Here is a 23,987-nt window from a genome sequence, read left to right on the forward strand (position 1 = left end):
CATCTCACCACTCCAAGGGGTTCAGGACAGAGGTGTACTGGGATTACGTGGCAAGATTTTGGCAGCAGGGGGGCTGCAGGGGTTGTCTCTGTGAGGAGAAACCAGGGACTGCCCTGAGCTGGACACAGATGGTTCCAGCCAGCTCCAAAGGACCCACCACAGGACACAGCTGAACCCACCAGCAACACTGTGATAACATGTTGAAGAAAGGGCAAAAAAACGCTGCATAGCAGCTATGAGAGGAGTGAGAACAACGTGAGAGAAACAGCCCTGCAGGCAGCAAGGTCAGTGAAGAAGGAGGGGAAGGAGATGCTCCAGGCACCAGAGCAAGGATTCTCCTGCAGCCCATGGAGGACCACGGTGGAGCAGATGCCCACCTGCAGCCCATGGAGGATCCCAGGCAGCAGCAGGTGGACGTGCCCTGAAGGAAATTGCAGCCCATGGCCCACCGCAGAGCAGGTCCCTGGCAAGAACCGTGGCCTGTGGAGAGGAGCCCATGCAGGAGTGGTGTTTCTGGCAGGACCTGTGAGGGACACACACTGGAGCAATTCATGCCTGAAGGACTGTACCCTATGAAAAGGACCCATGCTGGAGGAATTCTTCAAGAACTGCAGCCCATGGGAAGGACCCATGTTGGAGCAAGTCATGAAGGAGTGTATCCCATGGGAGGGACCCTATGCTGGAGCAGGGGAAAACTGTGAGGAGTAAGGAACGATGAAGTTTTATGGACTGACTGCAACCCCCATCCCACCTGCGCTGCTCGTGAGGAGACAAGGTAAGAGAGTCAGGAATGAAGGAGTGAAGTTGAGACCGGGAAGAATGGGGTTCACAGAGGGAAGATGTTTTAGGTTTTGTCTTTGCTTCTCACCATCCTACTCTATTTTTAATTAGTAATAAGTTAAATTAATCTTCCCCAATTCAAGTCTGGTTTGCCCATGACAGTAATTGGTAAGCAATCTCCCTGCAAGCTTTTTCAACTCATTTTCTCCCTTTGTCCTGCTGCAGAGGGGGAGTGAGAGCATTGGTGGGCACCTGGCAGCCAGCTAAGTTTAACCCACCACAACGTGGTCAGCACTGCATTCACTCAGCTATCAACAGAAAGATTATGAGAGGTGGTGCTTCTCCAACTATACCGCCTTTGAGAGAAGCACTGGCTATAACTCAGAAAAGTCCTGGGCAAAGAAAACAGTGAGTTGAGTTCTTTCCCCAACCAGGGGGTCAGTGGGCAGGCTGGTTGCAGCCCCAGGGCCCTACAAGGAAGGGACATCTGTAATTGGGAATGTTTTGGAGCAGCTGTCTTGGATGTTCAATTATTCTCCTGGTCATGTTTATTTTAAAGTGTGGTAAGCGATAGGCAGTTCAGCGCCCAACTACTATGACTGGTTCAGAAGTATGTTTGGATGACAAAAGTTACTGCAGGACTCTAGACATACAAGGCAGCATATGGTTTTGCTAACAGATTGATAACTTTTACTGCATTAATATGTTCAATTATTATATGGCTAGATGAGGCAAGAATGATATTTTACCATTCCATGTTCCTGCGAAACACCGGTGAAGTCAGGCTGTGTTGACACCAAATATTTTAAGATATTTACAAGGCCTAACTTTTTGGTAATGATAGAGCAAACAAGTGTAATGGTATACAAATGTAGAAACAACGTAAATACAAATGCAAGTAAAAGGAGGAGTACTTTGAGATATTTGATCATATTCATGCTTACAAGGTATGTGAAAGCAAATCAAAACCTTTAGAAAGTCCCGCAAGCCTTCTAGAAAGACCTTTTCTAGTAGAGGATGGAGAAAGCATATAATAGCACCTTAGCCCAGGTTACCTTCCAGCTCAGACCCACTGATCTAAGAACCTGTCTTTAACTGCATAACCTTGTCTGGTTAAGTAGTAAACACATGCCACCAAGGATTCACTTGTTATTTTTATTCTTGATTTTTCAAGTTTACTTCATCTGTGATTTTAGTGCTTCTGCCAGGGATCTCAGATACACAAGAGTTTGCTAGTAAAAGCTGTAAGAACTTGCTGGCCATAAGGTTTTTTTGAGAGCCTTTCTTATTTTTGAGCTTTTGAGTATGTAAGCACTGCTGTAAAAGTGCCAGAGACCCTGCTTCAGGCAATCCTCTCTTCACTTGGGCACCAGCAGTGGCTCCTAATGTGAGCTGGAGGTGAGCAGGAGGAATGCCTCCCTGCCGCGGTTGTTTGAAGACCAGCTCAGTGACCAGGCGCTTGAACTACAGCTGTGGTGTGAGCCGACTGAAGGACAGTGCCCTCTCCCTCCCACACTGCTGGAGCACGGGAGAAAGAGGAGGGGTACTCTGCGTGTTGGGTGAGGGCTGGTTAGAGCCATGTGTGCTGGCTGCCTTGGGGAGGAAAAAAAATCTGTTGTAGGACAAGAGTATTTTGGGACACAGATCCAAAGTGCGAACACAAAATTAAAACCTCCTCTTTTTTTTTTTTTCCAACTGCTATTAGCAAAGTTTCTTCTTTTGTAAAAGTGCCAAGGCAAGAGATTATTGCTGGGTGAGTCATGTACTTTTTCTAGTTGTATACAACTACTCGGTAGCCTGCTCTCCACCCCAGCTCCTCGGGAGACTGTTATTACAATCACGTAGCTGCCATAATTGTGAGCCTTTATCTTTCCTCCCTAATAAAGGCAGTCCCAGGCGCAGCTAGCGGGACTACTCGCTCCACCTCCCATCTGCCTCTATCCACACAAGGGCTTCAGCGCCTGGGGTAGCTGGTGGACAGCCTCGTGCATCTGTCCCTGGCAGCTTGCTAACCTACCGGGCAATTGCAGGAACGCGTTCCCTGGGGGACGTTTCAGCCTGTGCCCTTGCCCACAGCCATAATAGAGCACGCGCGGTAGCTGAGCTTGGGCTTGAGGGTGTCTTTACGAACAGCCACAACAAGAACTATGGACAGAGCCAATGAGTCTTGCAGTTGTGGATGTCTTCTGCTTGTGGGGATAAACATGTGATGTTATTATAGCTACTGTTCTCTACCCTGCTGTGTTTTTATGGGAACATAAGGACAGCTGTACTGGGCCCAGTTAGCTCTATAAACCAAATAACTTGTGTCTGACAGTGACCAGTCACACCATTCTTGCATATATCTGCTCTCCTAGAGTTTCTCGTTTTGTTACATTTTTATGTACTTTTTTCCCCCCTTCTGCTCCCTCTCTCAAATATCCTTGAATACTAGTCACTTTTAAAAGCTGAATTTTAATATGGTGAAGGAACAGCAGCAAATCCCCCAAAGTGATGCTTTTCACAAAATCTGGCAAAGCCAGTGAAAAATAGCATGGAAATGTCAGTAGTTAGTGTCACAAAGTGTTCCTCTGTTGCTAGATAATTGTATTTCATGCCAGCTTAAAGGCTGAGATTATATCATTTTCTACTGGCGCTCTCTGTGTGGAGACTAATGGATCTTATGGATCATTGTAAAAGTCCAATAGGCAACTTATAAAACTTCTGTATAATGTTTAGTGAGTAACCAGGGGTCGGATTTAACAGCTGAGAAAATATGATGATACTTTTTATTAAATAAATGCACAAAGATTCTGTTCAGTTAGAGTCTGCTGAGGCTTCTGGAAAGATATAATTCACATTTGACCTGCTCAAAGGGTTACCAAAGCATTTGCCTACCTTGATCTTATTTGAGAAGTGATGCTATCACTATTTCTTTAACCTGCATCATTGTGTAAAGACTGAAATTACATGAAATGCAAGTGGTCAGCAGATCTTGCAACATTTTAAAAAGTGTATTCAATGGTAGTGATAGTTTATTTCTACCTGCATGTATTTCGCTGCCTTTTTTGGGCATTTGTTAACATGATTCATTGCCAGGCATCCACTGCCTTGTAGAAAAAGGTCTTCGGGCTTGTGATGTTGACATTTGTAATGGTTCTCCTCTTCATAACTATTAGTCTTGACGATTGTTAGCCATGCTGATGCTTCTCAGAATTTCTCTAATTCTCACCATAATTCTGTTTGTTTTCTCTCTAAAACCAAAATTTGATTTTTTTTCCCCCTTGGAATATTTGAGAATTATCTACCACATTCATTTCCAAAAGAATATGTATTTTCCACGAAATTGAAACTATCATTTATGTTATAGGTTCAGTGAACTTGCTAACTCATTAGTCTAGACAGTGGGTTTCTTCCTCTGCAGAAGAACTATTTTTGGTATGCATATCTTTTAGTTTTTTCTCAAATGTGCACATTTCTTACCTCTGAATAGCTGGAGAATACAGGAAAGTAAAGACTTGGGACTACATTGGCAAACAGCTAAAATTTTTCCATTGAAGATGCAGTCGATGAGGTAATGAATTTAACCGTAAGAGCAAGAGGTAGACATTTCTTACTTGCTTTTTTCCAGGATCCATAAAAATAATCTGTAGACTCGAGGCTAAAAATCACTGATTTAGCTCCACAAAACAGCTTGGTGTCGACTCTCTTGTCCCTAGTGTGAGATCATAGTTTTGAGATATATAGGTTCCTCACACAGGGGAGAGACTTAGGCTTTTAAAAAGGGATCCACAAAAGTTGAATGGACCAAACCCCACAGTTCTTAGGGACTATTTTCAGACTGCTGGAAGATCCATCTTCTGTCTTCCTCTGAGTAAATTTTATTAACTCATACAAAACAAAGCACACTTTTATATATTCACAGGAGCAGAGAGAGTGAAAACCTCTAAGTAGATAGAAGGTAGATCATCTGTTTACAATCAGAAGTGCAATTAACACAATATATATATATTTAACTGTTCAAAAATCAAGGTGACCTCTCCCTCCCTGTTAGGTTACATGAATAAAGCTTTTTTCAAATTAAAGCAAAGACCTGTGATGATTAGAGGAATGGTGATGGACCCAAGTACCCAAGCTGAAACCACTGAATTACTAAGATCATCACAGGACACTCAAGTATTGTCCCTTGTGCAAAACATGCAAACTGTGGGGGATTATTTCTTAACAGGTTATAAAACCTATTATGTGGTGCAGGGGTGGAAGAGAAATTTGGGATGAGGCAGAAAGACTTGTGGAATTGTATACAGCTTCCTTTGGGATGTTTAGGGGAAGGGGTAAAGGTAAAGAAAGAGAAGAATTGGGGAAGAACCCACATATGAAAATAGAAGAAAAAGAGAGGGATAAATGGGGCAGGTAATATTTAAGTAGGTGGTTAGTCAGTATGCTTGTCAAACCAAGCCCAGCTCTTGATTACTGCAATCATCCGATATTAAATCTCATTTGTAACTATCTTCTGTGCAAGTTCTAAGCCTACATGTGTGAACTTTCAGCAAATTTCAACTCCGCCTCACCAAAGAGTAGGGCAACGGGTCTGGGATCCAGGAAAGCCTCAATGTCCAAAGCTAGCTACTGGTGGAAACCAGATGAGACGGGCAGACCAACTACCCAACTTGAAGATGAACTAACAGTGTAGTAGGAGGACATCAGCGCTTTGAAAGACACAAGATCAGAGCCAGTGACTGAGTGAGAGGCCTGGGATCCAAGCAGGGATATTAGGTGGACTTAAAACCCATTCTGATATTTGGGAGACCCATGAATATGGGAAGGGCTGGAAATCAAGAGATTCGGGGCGGGGGTGTGTGTGCAGATGTACCACGAATACATGCCCACCCTCACTTATTTCAGTCATGGATCAGCATTATATTGCTCTGACAACATAGCCCTTGGCTGACTTAGAATGAGCTCAAAAATATCTGTGAAATGGTATGCAATCAATCCCCAACAAAATGAATTCTGAAGCAGCATCGAAGTAACATCTGAATTCCACGTTCATTAGTGACACTGTTAACTGGAACTCATTTGTTTCTTGCTCAAATATTATCCAAGCCTAAAAGTGGTTACCTCGCTTTGAAGCCACCTGAAGAGCATTTTTGAGTGTTTGAAGAAAGATTCATGTTACGCTTAATTATAAATAACATAAATGTGTCTCTCTTAATGGTATGTGACAGACTGACTTCCTAAATAACTATTTATTCTGAGTACACTGAGATCAGGGAAGACATAAACACTTCAGGAAAAAGGAGAAGAGGGAAGAAAGAATGTAAGGATGGGAGTACAAAGGCAAAGCCTCAGTTCCTAGTCAGTTCCCACTGAGACTTAGAACAATAGAATAATTTTGGCAGGAAAGGACCTCTGAAAGTCATGTGGTTTAATCCCCTGATGACAAAAAGGCCAACTTAGAGCAGGTTGCTCAGGCAGTGTCCAGTCAAGTTTTGGACGTCTTCAAAGACGGAGATCCTACAACCTCTCTGGGTGCCTGCCCCATGCTTGAACACTCTCACTGTGGATGAGGGAGACTGGTTTTTTTTTCCTGGTATCTAGTCAGAATTTCTAATCCTGCAAGTAGTGTCTGTTGCTTCTTGTTCTTCTCTTGCGCATCTTTTAGAAAATTCAGGCTCCATCTTCACTATAATCACTCTTGGATGCATAGTGTCTGGTCTCACAGTTCTAGGTATGTTCAGTTGCCTTAAGTGATCCATGACTCAGTTTTGCTCTACCATAAATAATATTTCACTTTCCCAAACTCAGCCACTAGGCACGAGGACAAGGCCAGAGAGCAAACTGTGCCAGTAAATACCAGGGCAAAAAAGGCCACAAGTAACTCAGCCTTTTCTGTGGTTTTGATCCTTGGGTCCACAGCTCCACTGAGTGTCGGAGACACATTAGCCATACTTTTACTGTTGATGTACTTATAGAAATTATTCTTGTTGCCCTTCATATCCTTTGCTAGTTTAAATCACTGTTGAGCTTTAACTCTCCTACATGTCCGGCCAAGGTCACTGTATTCCTGTCAGGTGAACTATACCCCTTCCACTTTCTGAACACTTCTTTTTTGTGCTTGAGCACAGCCATCCTAGCCATCTGCCCCAGACTTTTGATATCCTGCACATCAGGGTCAACCGTTCCTGTGCTCTGAGGAAGAAGACCGTGACAGTCAGCTGCCTTGGGCTTCCTTGACCTCAGGGAAACCTCCCATATGATCCCACCTACCAGTTTCCAGCATGACTGTACATGGACATATAATTCTTCCTGCTTGTTCCCTAAGCTGCATGTCTTTGCATAGAGGCTCATCAGATGGGCTCTCAGTTGTGCTGCCATCAAGCGAAGTGTGAGAGCTTCCCCATCATGTTGTGCCCTGGGTGTTTTCTCACTGATCCTTGTACTATGGGTTCTCCCCAAGCTTTGGTCGTCATCGCAGAACAACCTAGCTTAAAGTCTTCCTAATTAGGTTAGCAAGGCTGGTGGAAACGGTGCTACTACCTCCTCTTTGGCAGACAGGCCCCTGTCATCTTTTATGAGAAAAGAAAGAAAAGGGGCTAGCAAAGGGAAGGAGGTTGATTTAGAAGGCAGAATATATGAAGGAGAGTGGATCCTTTTAGCCAATATGGTAGAGGACAATAAAGCCTGAAATCTTTCCTCACTGATTCAGGCTCTGGTTTGAATCAACATTCTTAGAGTCAGAAGCTGGTAGAAGCAATGCATTGATTAGAAAGTGAAAGACAAAGGCAAAACAAACACAGTATCTTTTTTTTTTTTTTTTTTTTTTTTTCTGTAGAGGATTACTTCCTGTCAAGTCCAAAAGCCAAGAATCTGGGTTGTGGTGCAGAATAGAAACACACTGACCAAAGTCAATCATCTCATGATCCTACAAAGAGTGATCCTAAGTGAGACCCTTTGCCTTCTCCGGGATTGCAGCAGACTGTGACCCAGTATCCTCCACTGAGTTGGGAGGGCTCTAGGGTAGACTTCGTGAGGATTTCAAAGAGTAGATTTTGCGAGGATTTCCAAGATTGTCCGCTAATAGATGCTGATGAAGAAGAAGGGGTCAAAGATTGTCTGCTGACAAATGCTGACGAAGGAGAATAGTGAGTAATTCACTACAGTTAGATTTCGTGAAGTTTCAGAGATCATTTCGTATCAATGATTTACTACAATTGGCAAAGAGAGAAAAATTTTGATCGCAGGTTAACCTCTGTATCTGTGTTTGTGTGATTTGATTTAGGAAACTTTGTAGTGTTAATTATAGCAAATTTTATTAAATCACTCTGATAATTGGCTGATGATTAAGTATTGTTAAAAATCATATAACCTAATCTTGTGATATACCATAATAGTGCTAACAAATCTTAAATTGCTGCTACCTCAAAGTTGTGTGGGAACCATAATCACTCATTCCCCAAAAAATTGGCATAGTAATTCAATGGGAGGTTTTCCTTACCCTTTGTATACCTTCCATTAGACATAAACCATTGACCAAGTCTGGGACTAAGTCTGGATCCAGCTGCACCTAGACTCCTCTCTGAGAAGGAGTTTAGAAAGCGAAGGGATCCACTCTGAACCTCGTGACTCTACAGGAGGGTCTCCCTTGTGCTTTTTCATCTCTGGTCTCTGTGTAAATAATTTTAAATTGATTCTAACTCAATTTTCCTTTGTATGTTTCTTCCATGTAGTAAGTAATAGAGTGAACCCTGCCATTGAACTTTGTTAAGCCTCACTTTTACAAATTCACATTAGGAATCACTTTTGATAATACATTTGATGGTGATTCTTTAAGTGACCTAAATCACTCATTTGCAACATGGGTAAAATTGGAGGTTTGTGTTTCTCTTGTCATTGTATTCACTGGAACAGTTCAGCTGAAGTCAGTAGGGTAGAAGGTGAAAAAATGTGAGATTTGGGCCTAAAGTTTTGATTTCTGCTCAGGAACAGCTTGATTTCAAACTGGTGCCTGGGATCACTTGGGACAAGCTTGAGGCAGATTTTTGGTAGTGAAAATTCTACAGAAATGAACCTAAACTAGTTTCAGAGAAGCACACCTAACATTAGCAAAGGCAAGACATCATTAGCATGTCTGTTAGCAAGAATAATAAGTTTAACACTTTTTAGAGGTTTAAAGCTTAAACTAACATATTGGCATGTCTGTCTATCCCCCAGTTTTCCTCATAGACATGTAATTGGGCAAATGGTGCTGCAAGACCTTGCCCTGTATGGATGAATGACTAGTTTGGACAGTTAATGGTTACTGAAGTGTTCCTGCTCCTCTGATTCTCTTCATTTCTATGAAAAAGTTCTGTGCCAGGAGCAGAACCAGCCAAGCAGGTCAAGGAAAAGGCAGACCTCCTCAGGGTTCACAGCAAATGCTGATCAGTGGTCCATTCCTCCTCTTTTTGGCTTTTAGCAAGCTTGCAACCTTGCCTTGAAATACATCTCAAATTTGGGAAGGGAATATAGCCAGGTCAGAGAGATGCTTAGAGGCCACGTGAGTTAGACCCTTATAGGCAAGATAAGAAGTGTGAATCGTAAAGTGCGATGCAGAAGGCACAAAGAAGTGCCTCAGAATGGTTGATGACATGATTATAATGTCACCAGAATGGGACAATTTGGGGTTTAAAATTCATCCTTTCTAAAGAAGGAAGCTTTCTTTAAAAATAGCAATTCAAGAGAATCCTCTTAAATTAGGAGACAACTACTGATTGTTCAGCAAGGGACAAAATATACAGAGAGGGGAGAGTTTCCAGAACTACCTATTGTGCTAATAAGGAGGAGAATTTGTACAGCTAAGAAGATTACATATATACCGTACAGAAGCTAAAAACTGTAGTATTAAAAACAGACTGTGCATTTTGTCGTAAAGCAAATTTTGCTATGGCAATTTATTTTTCTATTATTGAAACCATTACTTAAGTGGCATACAGTTGTAAATGGTGCATGTCTTATGTTGCTGGTGTATATTGACATCTATATCACTGTAACAGCATAGCCATAGTAACAACCTTTCAGTATTATTAATCTGACTTCAATAGAAGCAGCATAAATATTGTAGATGATAACAAGCGTATAGCAATGAAGTCAGCATAAAGAATTAAGACTTCCAGGAGATATCATAGACTGCCGGGATGTATCTTTTTTGCCATTGTTATTGCAAACATACATAAAAGGAGGGAAATTAAATTTTAGGGAACAGGAAAATTAGTGAAAATTTAATTAACATTTTTTAGTTCTTATGTATGTGGTAAAATTCACAAAACGGTGTAAGGAACTTGAAGATTCTACCTACTAGACTGAACCTGGATTAGATTTGGAACTGAAATCACAATCTAAATGATACTATCCCAATGCTAGTATATATTTCAGCTATGGCCAAACAATCTTCGTTTGATTGCCATAGAGGTTGAAGCAACCACTTCCTTGTCTTTCACATGGATGTTGTTTAATATATCTTGAAACTTACATTGAAATAGGTACCTTAATAGAAATTATGTGATAATTGGGTTGTAGGGACACAGGCAGCCTGTAATGACTTTAAGATCATTGCAATGTTTTCATTCTTCTTCAGGAAAAAGGAAGAATTCACAGCTGGAGGGTGGCAGTGACACTCAGTACTGCTTAGGGCACTGTGGCTGCTGGGACTCATTACCAACAACCAGTTTAGTGCTGTGTCGCTGCTGTTTCCTGACCAGCTGGACGATTTTTTTTTTTTTTTTTTTTTTGTCACATCAATTGCAAAGAGGAAAGGAAGCAACATAGTTCCTGTGTAAGTCCACTAGACTATCAGGAAGAGGCTAATTCCTGCTACGGTCCTTGCTCAAGTTACATACACCCCAGTGTCAAACTGGGATTAGAAATCAACCTCTCCTCCCTTTTGAGACTGAGAGGCTGTGCCTGTATGTCACTGCGTTCATCCTGAGCAGTGGCAAAGGATCTCCCTGAGTTGTCACCACTAAACTGAGCAGTGATTTAGTTGACAGAACAGTTCTGGTGCATGTAAAACTGTTTCTTTTTCAAAGAAATTAAACAGGGCGATATGTTGCAGGGGGCACCAAGTCTAATCAAAATCCTGAAAGGGCACACAAGCAGCTTATCCAATAACTGATTTTTTCAACAGTTTTAAGTGTATGCATGATAGGGCAGTTTGGATCAAGGAATCAACATCTTCTTCAAAGTAGATTAAATCTAGTTTGAAGTAGAACACCTGAACCACAAATAGTGGAAATGTAGGGACCTCATTAACAATTGTTGGTGTTTACTAACCTGGTTTTTTTGCACCAAATACTAGACATAGCCTAACAAGTTTCTTTTTCAGGGAAAGAACAGCACCAGTTCTCTCAGCATCTCCTCATAAGTCAGATAAATGCTCCAGTCCCTTAATCATGCTCGTGGTCCTTCGCTGGACTCGCTCACTGTACTGGGAAGCCCAGCGCTGACCCCAGCACTCGAGGTGTGTCTCACCAGGAGTGAGTGGAGAGGAAGGTGTACCTCTTTCAACCTGTTGGCAACTTTCTCCCTAATGCACTTCGAGGTGCTGTTGGCCGTCTTTGCTGCAAGGGCACATTGCTGGCTCATGTTCAACCTGGTATCCACCAGTACCTCCAGGTCTTTTACTCCAAAGCTGTCTTCCAGCTGGACAGCCCCCAGGCTGTACTGGTGCCTGGGGTTGTTCCTCCCCAGGGGAAGAAGTTGGCATTTTCCATTGTAGTACTTCATGATGCTTCTGTTGTCCCATTTCTCCAGCCTCTCAAGGTCCCTTTGAAGGCCTCAACTACTATTTCATCCTTTCAGAGGTGGGCCTTCTGTAAAAAAAAAAGCTACCTCATAATTCCTTTTTTCATAAGCCTGTCCCTTGCCTGAGCCCACGCTTCCCTTTTCTCTAAATCTACCATTCCTTATTAAAGTCTTGGTAGCATATTTTATTTTCATTTTAGGGCACCCAATACACCTATGACATTATATGCTATGTGTTTATTTGAAATTTATTTAGACATAGGTCTACACAAATAACATCAGGTTGACCCAGTGGCTTTGTCTCTGAATATAGATTAGTCAGAACAGTAAATAAGATTGACAGAAAACTAAAATCAACTCTAAATTTCATAGCCTTGTCTCCAAAGGAACTATTTAAAAACAGAAACCCAGCAACTGCTTTCCTATATCTCTTGCTCTGGGAATCAGCAGTTACATGTCATTAACTGTACCTGACCAGAGCTAAATATTATCATCCTTGTACTTCATAGTAATGACATTTTAGAGAAAGTGCAAGTGGTGGGAGGCAGAAAGGGAAGGGAGAGATTAAGGGGAGGAAGATAGGGGGGACAAAGACAGAAAGTATTAACTTCCAGGACTTGTGAATTTCCTGTTAGATCTGCGATGGAAGGAGTAGCTCTGCTGAGGAAAGCCAGTAGGCAAAGTAAAAAGGCAAAAAGAGCATTTTGCTGCCTGCAGAATTCAGTCAGTACCCACAAAACTGTCTGACACCCTCCCTTCCTTCGAGGGATCTAAGGGCAGAAGTCTCTCAGAACATCTGTGGCTTGTCAGGCTTAAATCTCTGGACTAGCCAATATGGCTGTATTGCCCCAGAAGGCCTGATGATTCCCGAGTAGATAGACTCAAGCATTTGTCCTTTTGTCTTTCCAAATTTTATTTTAATTTAATCCAAAGATGTAACAGAGCCATACCATTAAGCATATAAACATTCTCAAGGAGTCAACCACGGTGAATGGAAAGACACACTCTTGCCTAAGAACATTAGATATTCTTAATTTATTCACTCTGATTATCAGCATTTCTCTAGCATTGATATATGCTTTGGGGATTACAGTTCAATCAGATCAGTGGAATTGTAAGTGGGGAAAATAAAAACAAAAGTGGCAGCACATTGCTATACTTACTACCATTTTGTAATTTGAGACGATAACGATGATTCTACTGTTAGATCAAAATATCAGCTAACCTCTCTAATATAGTCCCTTTCCTTTGCGCTGTGATATCTTGGATCTCAATAGTAAAATGTAATGTAATGTAAAAACAACAGCAGCAACAACAAAACGATGGCCTCCAGAGCTGATAGACTTCTGCTTTGTGTTGGCTCCTGGAGTTGCTGCCTATGCCCCCTGCTTCAAATAGGTTTTCAAAGGCAGCATCCAAGACAGAATAGGAAATCTTTAACCCCAACTGAATACTTCTCACTCCTTTCTCTTGAGAAAAAGAAAAATCAGAATTTAGATTGTCCTCTATAGAAGAATAAATGCATTTAGTTTGCGATTTGGGGAAATGAGTTTAGGTTTGGGTTTTTAGGAGTGAGAAGGAAGATCAGCATCTTTTTCTATTAATGCTTTTCCATTAATTAAATTAATTTTCTTCCTCTTTTTCATTCCCATGTCCACAAATGTCACCCATTTCTCATCTCCCCAGCAGGATGTCTAATCAAAATTTCCTTTCAAGAGTTGAAAGTTTCAAGAGTTGAGTTCTGGTGTCATATTCTTTGTTCTCCAGTAAAGCCAAAAGGCAAGTCAGCGTGATGTTGTCCAAACATTGAACAGTGGGCAGCTTCCAGGCCAAATAAACTTACAAGATAACATACAAGAGAGACAAAGTAAAGAGAATTCCCCAGAAACCCCCAGATAACTGCATGTTCTGAAAAAAGAACATGGAAATAGAGATTTAAGACCCAGAATTTTAAACATATTTAGCATATCTAGATAACACCCAAGTCAGTATTAAAATGCCCACACAATTTAATTCCCATCTTCAGAAACAATTTAGGCATATATATGTTATGATATTTCAAAAAGTATTTAAGTTAGGGTTCTGGTGATATTTTCAAAAGCACCTGGTCACTCAGCTCTTATTGAAAGCAAATACCTAAATGTCTGACTGTACGTTCCAAGAAAGTTATTGTGCAGTTTTTCTCATGTAATTGTAAATAGCTGCCATCTCAGCCGTGATATGCAGGGGCCCTCCTAGGTACCTTTAACTTGCAGTAACCAAATGGAAATATGGGTTTTCCACTGGGAATTATCAGAGATTATGTTGACTCACAAATTTTTTTCAGCTGCATCGTTTGTTTTCCTCTCTTTTTCATTAAATTCATCAGCCATACAAAGGTCCATATTTTACTGGGGAAATGTTACTCAGTTGGAAATATGGAATTAAAATAACTGAAGTACAAACTCTCAGAAAAATGGACAGATTTTTTCTGTGGGAAGAAAATAACAGGTTAGTGTTTAAAGCTGTACAAGATTGTTGTAGAGAGCATTCAAGATAATGATGGGGGAGAGGTGCAGTGGAGGCCCAGAAGTGTCATGGACAGATTGCAGTCTGCAGCACACAAAGCACTGCAAGTGGCTGAAAGTGCCAAAAGGATAGGATTTTCAGAAATGCTTGTTGAGTATTGAGAAGCATAAATAGGGCCAAGCAGAAAATCTCAGAGTAGGCTAAGGGAAATATCTATTTTGGCTGAAAATAGACCAAAAGGGAAGATCAGATAAGTCTAGGGAGTGTTGCTGAGGCCATAGCCGCGCAACAGGAAGGAAATTGTCTAGAAAATGCTCTTTATGTAAGACTAGAGCCCATGTGCATCTAATGCTTGAACTTTTGAAGGACCCAGTTGATGAAGCTTGCTTGAATGATAAGTAGCTTTGTGCAGCCATTGTTTTTAAATGAGTTTACAGTTCTAGAGCTTTCTCTGGGACTCATCACCATCATGCCTTGACACCTTGCCTCGTGACACCCTGCCATTGACCAGTACCAGCAGCGTAGACAGACGGCCAACACCCTGCCCCCTGAACGACATCAGCAGCGTAGGCAGGATGCGACCCACATTATTCACGTAAGGTGTGATTCTCTCAAATCACACCACCATCGTTGGAGGCAAGGGGTGGCACGACTCTTACCTGCATTCAAAAAACATTTGCATGGTTGGCTGTTGCAGACAGATGACATGGACACCAAGCGTGCCCGGCAGTCCACCAGAGTCCAGCTCAGAGCTGCTCAGAAAAGCAAGTTAATGTGCTAGGCACAAGTTAATATGCAAGTTAATGTGCCATGTTCTTGCCGTAAGTAAGGTATAGAAAAGAATGATCTCGGGTTTTTAATGCCATTTGATAGCTGAATGGCAATTTATATACGCATATGACAAGTTCCAGATTACATCTAAGGAGATTCACATTGTATGTGTGTGTACATGTGTTCTTTAAAAGTTATTCAAGCTTAACTGCAAATTCATGTTAACTTTATAGTTATGTCTGATGTGGACTGCCAGAAAAATATACTTTATGCTAGCAATGTCATAGCAGGCTTTCTTTGTTGTGTAAAAATCCACCATAGTTCCTTTCTGAGTCTCCTGCTTATTCTTTACTTGTTTTGGCTGATAGAGTCTAATGTTTTGTCAATTGAGAATGCTTAGTTACCCACCTCATCCCCGTTCACTACTGTCCATGTTTGGTTAACATCTGTACAGGTGTTTTCTACCAAACCAAGTATATCACGTTTTCTTCAGAGCAAGCAACAGTACATCTTACTTAAAACCACTAAAAGAGAAGTAAATAAATGGCCATTTTCTTTGTAATATATAGTGTGGAAACATAATATTGTAAAGTACCCTCATTTCATCTCTCCTCTCATGTTGTTTAATTTTTTTATCTCTTGATACAGTAGATCTGTTGTAGGCAGTATTTGGTCTGAAAAATCAGCAGGGATTATCCAGCCACTCCAGACACTTATTTTCCAGAAACTGCCTGTTTGCCATTAGCTGTCTTGCTACCGCTGCTTGATGAAGGCAATAAAAACAGTTAAGTTTATGATTCCTAGCAATATCAGGGATTTGGGATGTGAATAAATTACAAGACAGGAATATTGAAATCTTCAGTCAGGTGGCACATTTCTCACATTACTGGGACTCTGTACAGGGAGCCACAGCATTTATGCTCCATCAGTATGTCTTGTTTACAGACGTTTATGCCTGTATTTCGTATGCAGCTTTAAAAGACAAATACTGTTTATGGTTCTTGTTGCTGTTTGAAGCAGGTTAGGTTTTACTACTAAGAATAATGCTGGCTAAAAATCTTACTCGAGCTTATTTTGTTCTCCTTTGCTTTCAGCAAGGGGAAATGTTAAAGACTTTGTGTTACTCGGTAGTTTTACAGTCTCATTTAGTTTTTGACCGAAAGCCTGAACGCTAATGGCACCTTTTAAATTTTATTTTATTTTACTTTTTTGTTTCATTTTGTTTTGGTTTTTGCTACATGGATTGGATTCCTGTATTTCTTAGTTACCATTCCTTTGGTGGAAATGATTTGGACCTCATTTCTAGGATTTAGTTATCTGGAGTGGAAGTTAAAAAGCACTGTTCTGTCCCAGTGAGACAGCAGGGAGCCCATCAATATTTTCTGTGCTGAATGATTTTCAGGGCTGATTCAGTTCTCCTTCACATGGGTATAGATCAAGAACAGCTCCACTGGTATGAGTAGATTTATATTGCAGAAAGTAGATTTGGATCAGGTGGCATCTTCTAGTTAGCTTTTTTTCTCCTGATGGCTGTTAAGAAGTGCAAAGGCAAGAATGAAATAGCCCATCAGGCACAGAAGCCAAGACGGTTTCATATGGCAGCTCTTGATCTCTCCGGGTGCCCGACAAGCCTGGTTCCATGGCAAAGGTGCCCGACAAGCCTGGTTCCATGGCAAAGGTGCCCAAGAGCTCAAATTTTGCCTCTAGTCTTGTGGCACATATTTACAGCTCAGATCCTTCTTGCATTGCAGTATGAAGGGGAAAACTCCTACTGACTTCAAAGTGAGCATGACTGGAACTTGGGATAAAGCCAAATTCAACAAGCAATATATATTCCTAGAGTGACTCAACTGGATATGTCTCAGTGGAGATTTTTCAATCCTAAACTTCTCAAAATCAGAGTGAAGTTGCAATTTTGAGAGAATCTAAATCCCATGTTCTCTATAAGGCCCAGGCTGCCCACATCTCACGGACAGTGCAACTGTCTACACAAAAAGCTACGCACTCGACTCACGTCTTCATCAGGTCCTGAGGACCCGTCTGCACCTCTCAGCCAGACTTGCAGGGCACGTAGCTTGCCTGGGGCAGTAGATCAGAGCTTCCAGCTCCAGATCAGACACTTGAATTAATACGGATATACCCAGCAAGAGCAGGCAGAGAGTATGGAGAGTATGGCATTTGCAGTTCATCACTGAATAATGGGATATGAACCTCTGCTTCAGCTGATACCATCACACTTGCAGAGCTCCCCTTTTCCTTTCCCTACTTAGACAGTGATTACAGTCCTTCTTACAGCCTATTGTTAAAAGTTCAAAATCAGACTTAATCTCTGGCCACCACTTTGTCACTTCAGACATAGGAGCAAAAAAAGGGGTGAGAAAGAGACAAAGAAAATGAGCAAACTCGGCTTTGTAAATGGCAAAAGTAAGAGACTTGGTAAGAGCTAGAGAAGTAAAAGGTGACAAATAATATGAGAATAAACTAAAGACATGGAGTTAAACTGTAAAAGTGATAGAATTCAGGGTGTCAGACCTTCAAAGACAGGTTTTGCCAGACTAACCTGACAACTTCTCTGCTAAGATAACTGATTTTTCTAGAGCAGGGAAATGCAGTAGAACTCATCTATCAGTGCTTCAACAAAGCATCTGACATGGGGACATACAGGAAATAGTTCAGCTGGAGAAGATGGAGAAGAATACAGGATTTATAACAAGTATAAAAAATTGCCTGATAAGGAGGCAATAATGGTTATGCTGAAAGCTAACTAAAGCTGTTGGATAAAGGTTCACAATCCTGAAGAACCTGCCCTTAAAATGACTTGTATTTTTGTTAGATACCTCAGCACAACAAAGCAGGAGTGTGCTAAGAAAGTTGGACGGGAACATAGAGTTAAGAGATTCTGTCTGTGCAGAAGGGGATAAGGGCATCATATTGTGAGATGTGGATTGACTTTAAATTTGGATGATCTGGAATAATAGAAGTAGGCTGAAATTCACTTAAGGAATAATAAAAATAATGTCTGCTATAAGCAGAAAACTCAGAAGATGGAAATTATAATGGAGAAGAAATTACTGTATCTACAATTTGTGTCACTCACGGTCCTAATCAATGAATCCTACTTGGAACAAATGCATGGAGAAAAGCACTCTGTTCCCCTGACCATGCCAGTCTTTATCACATGAAAGGAGAATAAACTAGACTGACTTGCTAGCAAAACAGAGAGGATGTAACTGTTCTCTATGAACATTTGGGAAGTAGGGTACCTACCTGGAAAAGCACACTTCTGAATAATAGTGAAATGTCTTTGAGTAGCTAAATCCTTGAATGGATCTTAAATGCTTCTTGCCTTCTCTATTCAGTTGCTTCTTTTGCACAGACCACATCTGGCTTCAAAAGCCACAAACCTTACTATGTGCTCAACAGAGCAGCATTTGCTCATAGTCCAAAAGGAGACCCGGGTATAGTTAATACTTTGAGTCCCACAGCAGTGTGAACTAAGGTACATTCAACAAATTACAGCCCCTGAACATTTTCATCCTTATCTTGGCCTCACATCAGGTTAAGAAATCTGTCTGAGCTAATATTGAGCTGTCAGTTTACTATACCAAATAGACCCCATCTGTTCCTTCACAGGTTGTGACTAGTAGTTATCCTTGGAGATGGAGAAATTCTGCTCCTACAGTGGTGCTTTTGGCCTTAGCACCTGTCCAATACACCTGCCAAACCATGTTTTGAACAAGAAAGTATCATCAAAAATTGAGGTGCATTGCTGTCTGACTCTGCTAGCTGTAACCAGTGTTCTTTGTAGCAAGATGCAGCGTCCAAAAAAGGCACAATCTTTTTAAAGACTATTATGTTAGGAAATGTAGACACAGTAGTGGGGAAAAAAGCAGGAACAAAACTCATTCAACAGCTGAATAGGACTGAAAAAAAATTGCTTTTGATTTTAGGAATGTTGTGTATCTTTCTCTCTTTCATTTTGGTGAGGAATCACCCTTGAGAAGTCATCAGTGTAAAGAACCAATATTTGAGAGGAAGAAGCCTTATTTTCTCTACCCAGATATCACATCCTGATACTTCTTAGTTTCCAGATTTGCCTTTATGTAAAAGGTCTGATTTGGGCCAAGAAAACAGCAGTGCATGAAGATGAACAGGGACGAATATGAAACTGATGATGAAGAGCTCCTCTTAAAACATTTCACATACTGAACTTTTTGTGATTCGGGTTCAAGTTTCTTAGCAGAAAGTCCTTTCTTTGCCTCCATTGAATTTAAATATCCAAATGTAAACTCTTTTTCACTGTCATTTTTCATTAGTTTACTGTCTAGCTATATATTACCCACTGTTTTTGATTCTTTAGAGTAACTCGAAACTGTTGGTGCCTAAGGATTTAATTTTTAATTTATGTAACTTACTTGAGAAAATATGCTGCCTTAGGACTCTTCAGTTTACTTGCAGTTTCCTTTTTTAAGTGTATATTTTATTGATGTTCATGCATGGGTATCATACTGCATATGAACAGGTCATTTACCCCAAAAATGTATATAAACCCAAATATTCCCAAGCATAAATATTCATTTAAGAAAGTTCCTCTAAAACACAAGCCTTTGAAAAAGTTAAACCTTTCATTATGCCCTTCGATAAATTCCTAGTTTTGTCAAATGTTTATACAAAGGTTGAATCAAGCACAGTCAAGGGCTTTATGATTATAAAAATCTGCAACAACCACCCGGTGCTGAAATTGGGAACATTATTTCCATTATATTATAATTTCATCAGTGACAGTCTTTTAGGTATTTAACACCAATACAGCTTTTCACAGGCTGAAGTGAACATCTTGAAATTTTTCCAGAAAGCAATATGAAGCTCATGCGTCTGGGAAAGAGCTGAGGTAATATTTTATAGCTAATATGATTAAGTAAATATGCAGCTGTGATTTCTATGAGTTGTAACATCTTCTTGGGCTTCAGGGTTAGCCCAGTGTAGAGCAGATGGCTGTACTCTGATCTGATAAGGAGGCTTAGATAATTGTAATGGTAAAATAATTTTTTGAGAGGGCCATTAACAAGTACCTAGCCTGACACAAATGTAAGATGGCATTCTTGGATGATCGTGCCATCTGAGATCCTCAAGTCATTAAAGGATCCAAGAACAACTCAAACTGCAGGGCTTTGGAGTGAGAAATGGAAAAAATGTCCTGCTACTGGGCAGAAAAAACATCTTGATAGAACCTCAGTCTCTTTCCTTCACCTCACTGCTGAAGATTTACCTTGCGTTCCAGCTCTTTTATATCCGTTCACATCCTAGTATCTAAGGAACGGTGTGATAGGAGAGACATTGCATTTAGTTTCCATAAAGGTAGGACAAAGAACTTTGAGTCGTCCCTGCACTGCTTTCCTGAAGTCACACCCTCCTCCAGAAATTTCAGGGAAAAAATATACTTGCTTCTAAACAGTTAGACAGCCACCCCAGTAAAAAATAACGCCAGGCTCTCCACAAAATGGCCAAAGTTAAGTAAGCTGAAATTTCTTTGGTAGAAACTGAAATGACCAACATAATCCAAATGTTGTTTCATTCAAGGAAAATTTTAATGATTTTTTTTTAATTTAGTTTAAAGAGGAGAGCCTCACTGTGGGGCCAAGGAGGGAGGTTGGCTTTGAGGGTGTTTGGTTTTTGCAGCTTTCCCATTTCTGACGAGTTTGAAAGGATGGGAGTGCTGTACACGGGGACTGGAATCTCTTTGGGGGATCATCTATGTGTTAACATAAAGAGTGTCTCAGACTGTACCCGGCTCAAAGACACTCCTAACACTACCAATCCTTAAGCTTCTTTGCTTCAGTCTTGTCATTTGACACAAATTAGAGCAGCAGAAACAAGTTATTAGCCTGGAGGAATGGTTTCTCAAAACTATTTCAAGCTTCTTCATACCTTACAGAGTAGCTTTTCTTTAGTTTTTAAAAATGGCAGTAATATAAGAAATGCATATACAGTGTAGAAAATAGGTCCCAGTTTTGCTTAGTGTCAGTACAAAGAGATTTGATTTGAGGTATCGTGTAGCTGTTGATAATAAAATGATACCTTAGGTGGCATAGCATGCCAGTCTATTGTGCTTTGCACTGGTATGGTAAACTGGAACAGCTACTCACCCTCATAGTACGGTTTCCCTCACCAACCTCTTCTGGAAACAAAGTGGTGAAGGGACCCAAAATATTTCCCTAATTGATGGGACCAATTGGTAAATGGCAGTGGCCTTCAGCTGGTGTTGGTGTGCCACAGTGTCATCAAAATGAATGGTGACTATTCCCCTTTTTGTCTATAAGCAATGCCTCTCAGCTACATCTGCAGACTACGGTGGTCAGAGACATTCAAGCATGAAGTCTTCAGCACTTTGGCAATGCCAATCAGCAGAAAATCTAGCAGCACCTTTTCCTGTTTAGAGATTAAACGCAATGCTCTCTAGAAAGTATATGACAATTTTGAGAAGCGTACAAATCATAACAGAGCAAAATATGAACCAGGATGAGCTATTGAGGGTAGTTTATGGCTTAAGCCATTTCAAAAGTATTGTTGTCTCAGACTTTGACTGTTGCGTATAAAATGCTACTGCTGACTGAATTTCTCCTTTTAACTTTAATAGCTGTGGCACTTCATGTAGCTCAAACTTTCTGCACGGTTCTGCTGCATGTGCCAACTGATGCACATTTTGTCCTTTCTTATGCACACCACTATCTAAGATACTTACTTTCTAAATCTAAGTGAAAATGTGACCTTTTCTTGATTATTCCTGGTGACGTGTTTTGATTACTCTTGTCTTTCTGTCTCGCTCCTCATAACGCTTCTTTTAATTATGTATATACATCATGCACAACCTAGAAACTTTCCTTGTTATTCTGTACAGATATTTCTTCCTGAGATATCTCCACTGCCTTTCCCATTTTCACCCTTTTAATTCTATTGAATCACCTCACTGCTACTTTTCTTGTTTTGCCTTTACCATTTCTATTTATAAAGCTAATAAAATACCAAGGAATCATTCTGACCTTTCCAGGTAATCAATATTAAGGATAGTCATCTATCAGCAAATATTGTTTCAGACAATAATTATATATTGGGATAGAGTTAATTTTCTTCATAGTAGCTAGTATGGGGCTATGTTTTGCATTTGTGCTGGAAACAGTGTTGATAACACAGGGATGTTTTCGTTCCTGCTGAGCAGTGCTTACCCAGAGCCAAGGGCTTTTCTGCTCCTCACCCCACCAGCGAGGAGGCTGGGGGGGCACAAAAAACTGGGAGCGGACAGAGCCGGGACAGCTGACCCCAACCTCCTCCTCTGAGGAATGTAGGAATATCTTAAGTACCTGAGATTTTGCTTCAGAAACATCATTTTTGACACATACCCATTAGCTGGGCTTGGTTGCGGAGAGTGTCGGCTTTAAAGCAGAGCGTTGGCACTATTAGCAGAAAGTGGTCCGTTCTGTCAACTTTCTCAGCGTAATTGCTCCATGGATGACAAATGACTGTTCAAACTACCAGCACAATGGTTTATTGTCTTTTTGCAATGGTGGCACTTCACCGAAATTAAAAGTGAAAAAATGCTATTGGATTTCCAGCTTATTAGCAAAAGAGCAAGGAGAATTTGGGGTGAGAGAAAATGCCTGCTGTTTAGTCTGGAGACTGAAGTATTTCGGAAGCATACTGGTGTAGAGGGAATTATAGTGAAGTGACGAAAATTTCAGAGCAGGAAGCATGGGATTCAAAACAGAAGGGTCATGCTATCCCAAGGGACACTTCTTAAGGTTAAAAGAAACCATTGGTTCTTCCTATAGGCTTCTTTTTTTTGTCTATAAATAAAGATGATGGAGGGAGAATAATATTCAGCCAGCTGGTGTCCTCAGATGCTCCCTAGAGTGGAACAGAAAGATAACCAATTACTGGCGAATAAATGACAAACTACAATTACTACTCAGAGAATGAAATAGATGTCCACAAACGTAAATGGTCCATACTTGAAGGGCTGGGTGGTGGGGTGGGAGGTGTTTAAAATGTGTGACGTGAAAAAATAGAAGGCCATTAAGAAAATTGGTATTATCAGATTTCAAAAGTGCCTGGTCCCTTTGAATCTTAAATTATTTCAACAAGCCTGTGTTTCTGCTTCTCTTTAGCCTTGTATAAAGTCTCTTTAATTTTTACTAGGCTTTCCTGACTCCAAAACTGATTCCTCATAGCTGGCTATATTTTCCAGCTTAACATTTTCTAAACTTAGCTCTAATTGAAAATTAGACATTTTTTTTCTTGAGGAAAGGAAGAAGACCTGGGCTCAATTACTTTAGAAATTCCGGTCTCTGGCCATAATAGTTGATAATGACAGAAACATTTCTGTTGTAAATGCAAGTTGTGTCTGTAAGCTACCTCATACACAGAGCTCCTTTGCCAGGGATGTGAATCCCTCTGCTAATACAGAAGATACTGCAGGAACAAGGCCTTGATTCCTGCTTGTCAGGATCTTTAGAAGAACATAAATATGAGACACGTGAGAAAGCCAGTGAACCTTCTCCACTTTTAGCCATTGAGAGCAGAACTGTGAAATTATTATTTGAAATGCTCAGTGTCTGAAACCTTCAATTTAATTTACCTGCACTGCAAGGTAATTATGATATCTAAACAAAGGTGATCAGGTAAATAGATTCTTCTGTACAAAACAAGCAACAATTCATTTTGCACTGGTCGTGGACTGAACTGGCAAGTGTCATCTCACCAAACTTTAAATATCTTCAAAGAATACCTGTACATCTGAGCTTATCACACAGCAGAGCTCCCTTTATAGTTAGTGCAGAGAAATAGGTACTTGTAGGCCTGAGTCATCTGACCAGTTTTAGAATTTTTCTCCATAGGGCTGTAACAGGAGCCTGGTGCAGCAAGTCTACATGCAAATGTCTACAACATCTACATCCAGAAACAGTCTAAATGGACTTTGCCAGAAATACCAATGAAAGGAAATAAAATGCCATCTAATGTCTTATACTTTGTATATAGAGTTTAAATCAAATTTAAGATGAGAATTGGGTAAGCATCCTCACCCTTTTTAATAAGCCACATAGATCATTAGAAAGAGCCAATCACAAAGATGTGCTTCCCTTAATGCATGTCAACGTGATTCCAAAACAAAA

This window comes from Aquila chrysaetos, chromosome 7 (genome assembly GCF_900496995.4).
Source record: "Aquila chrysaetos chrysaetos chromosome 7, bAquChr1.4, whole genome shotgun sequence".
Taxonomy (NCBI): Eukaryota; Metazoa; Chordata; class Aves; order Accipitriformes; family Accipitridae; genus Aquila; species Aquila chrysaetos.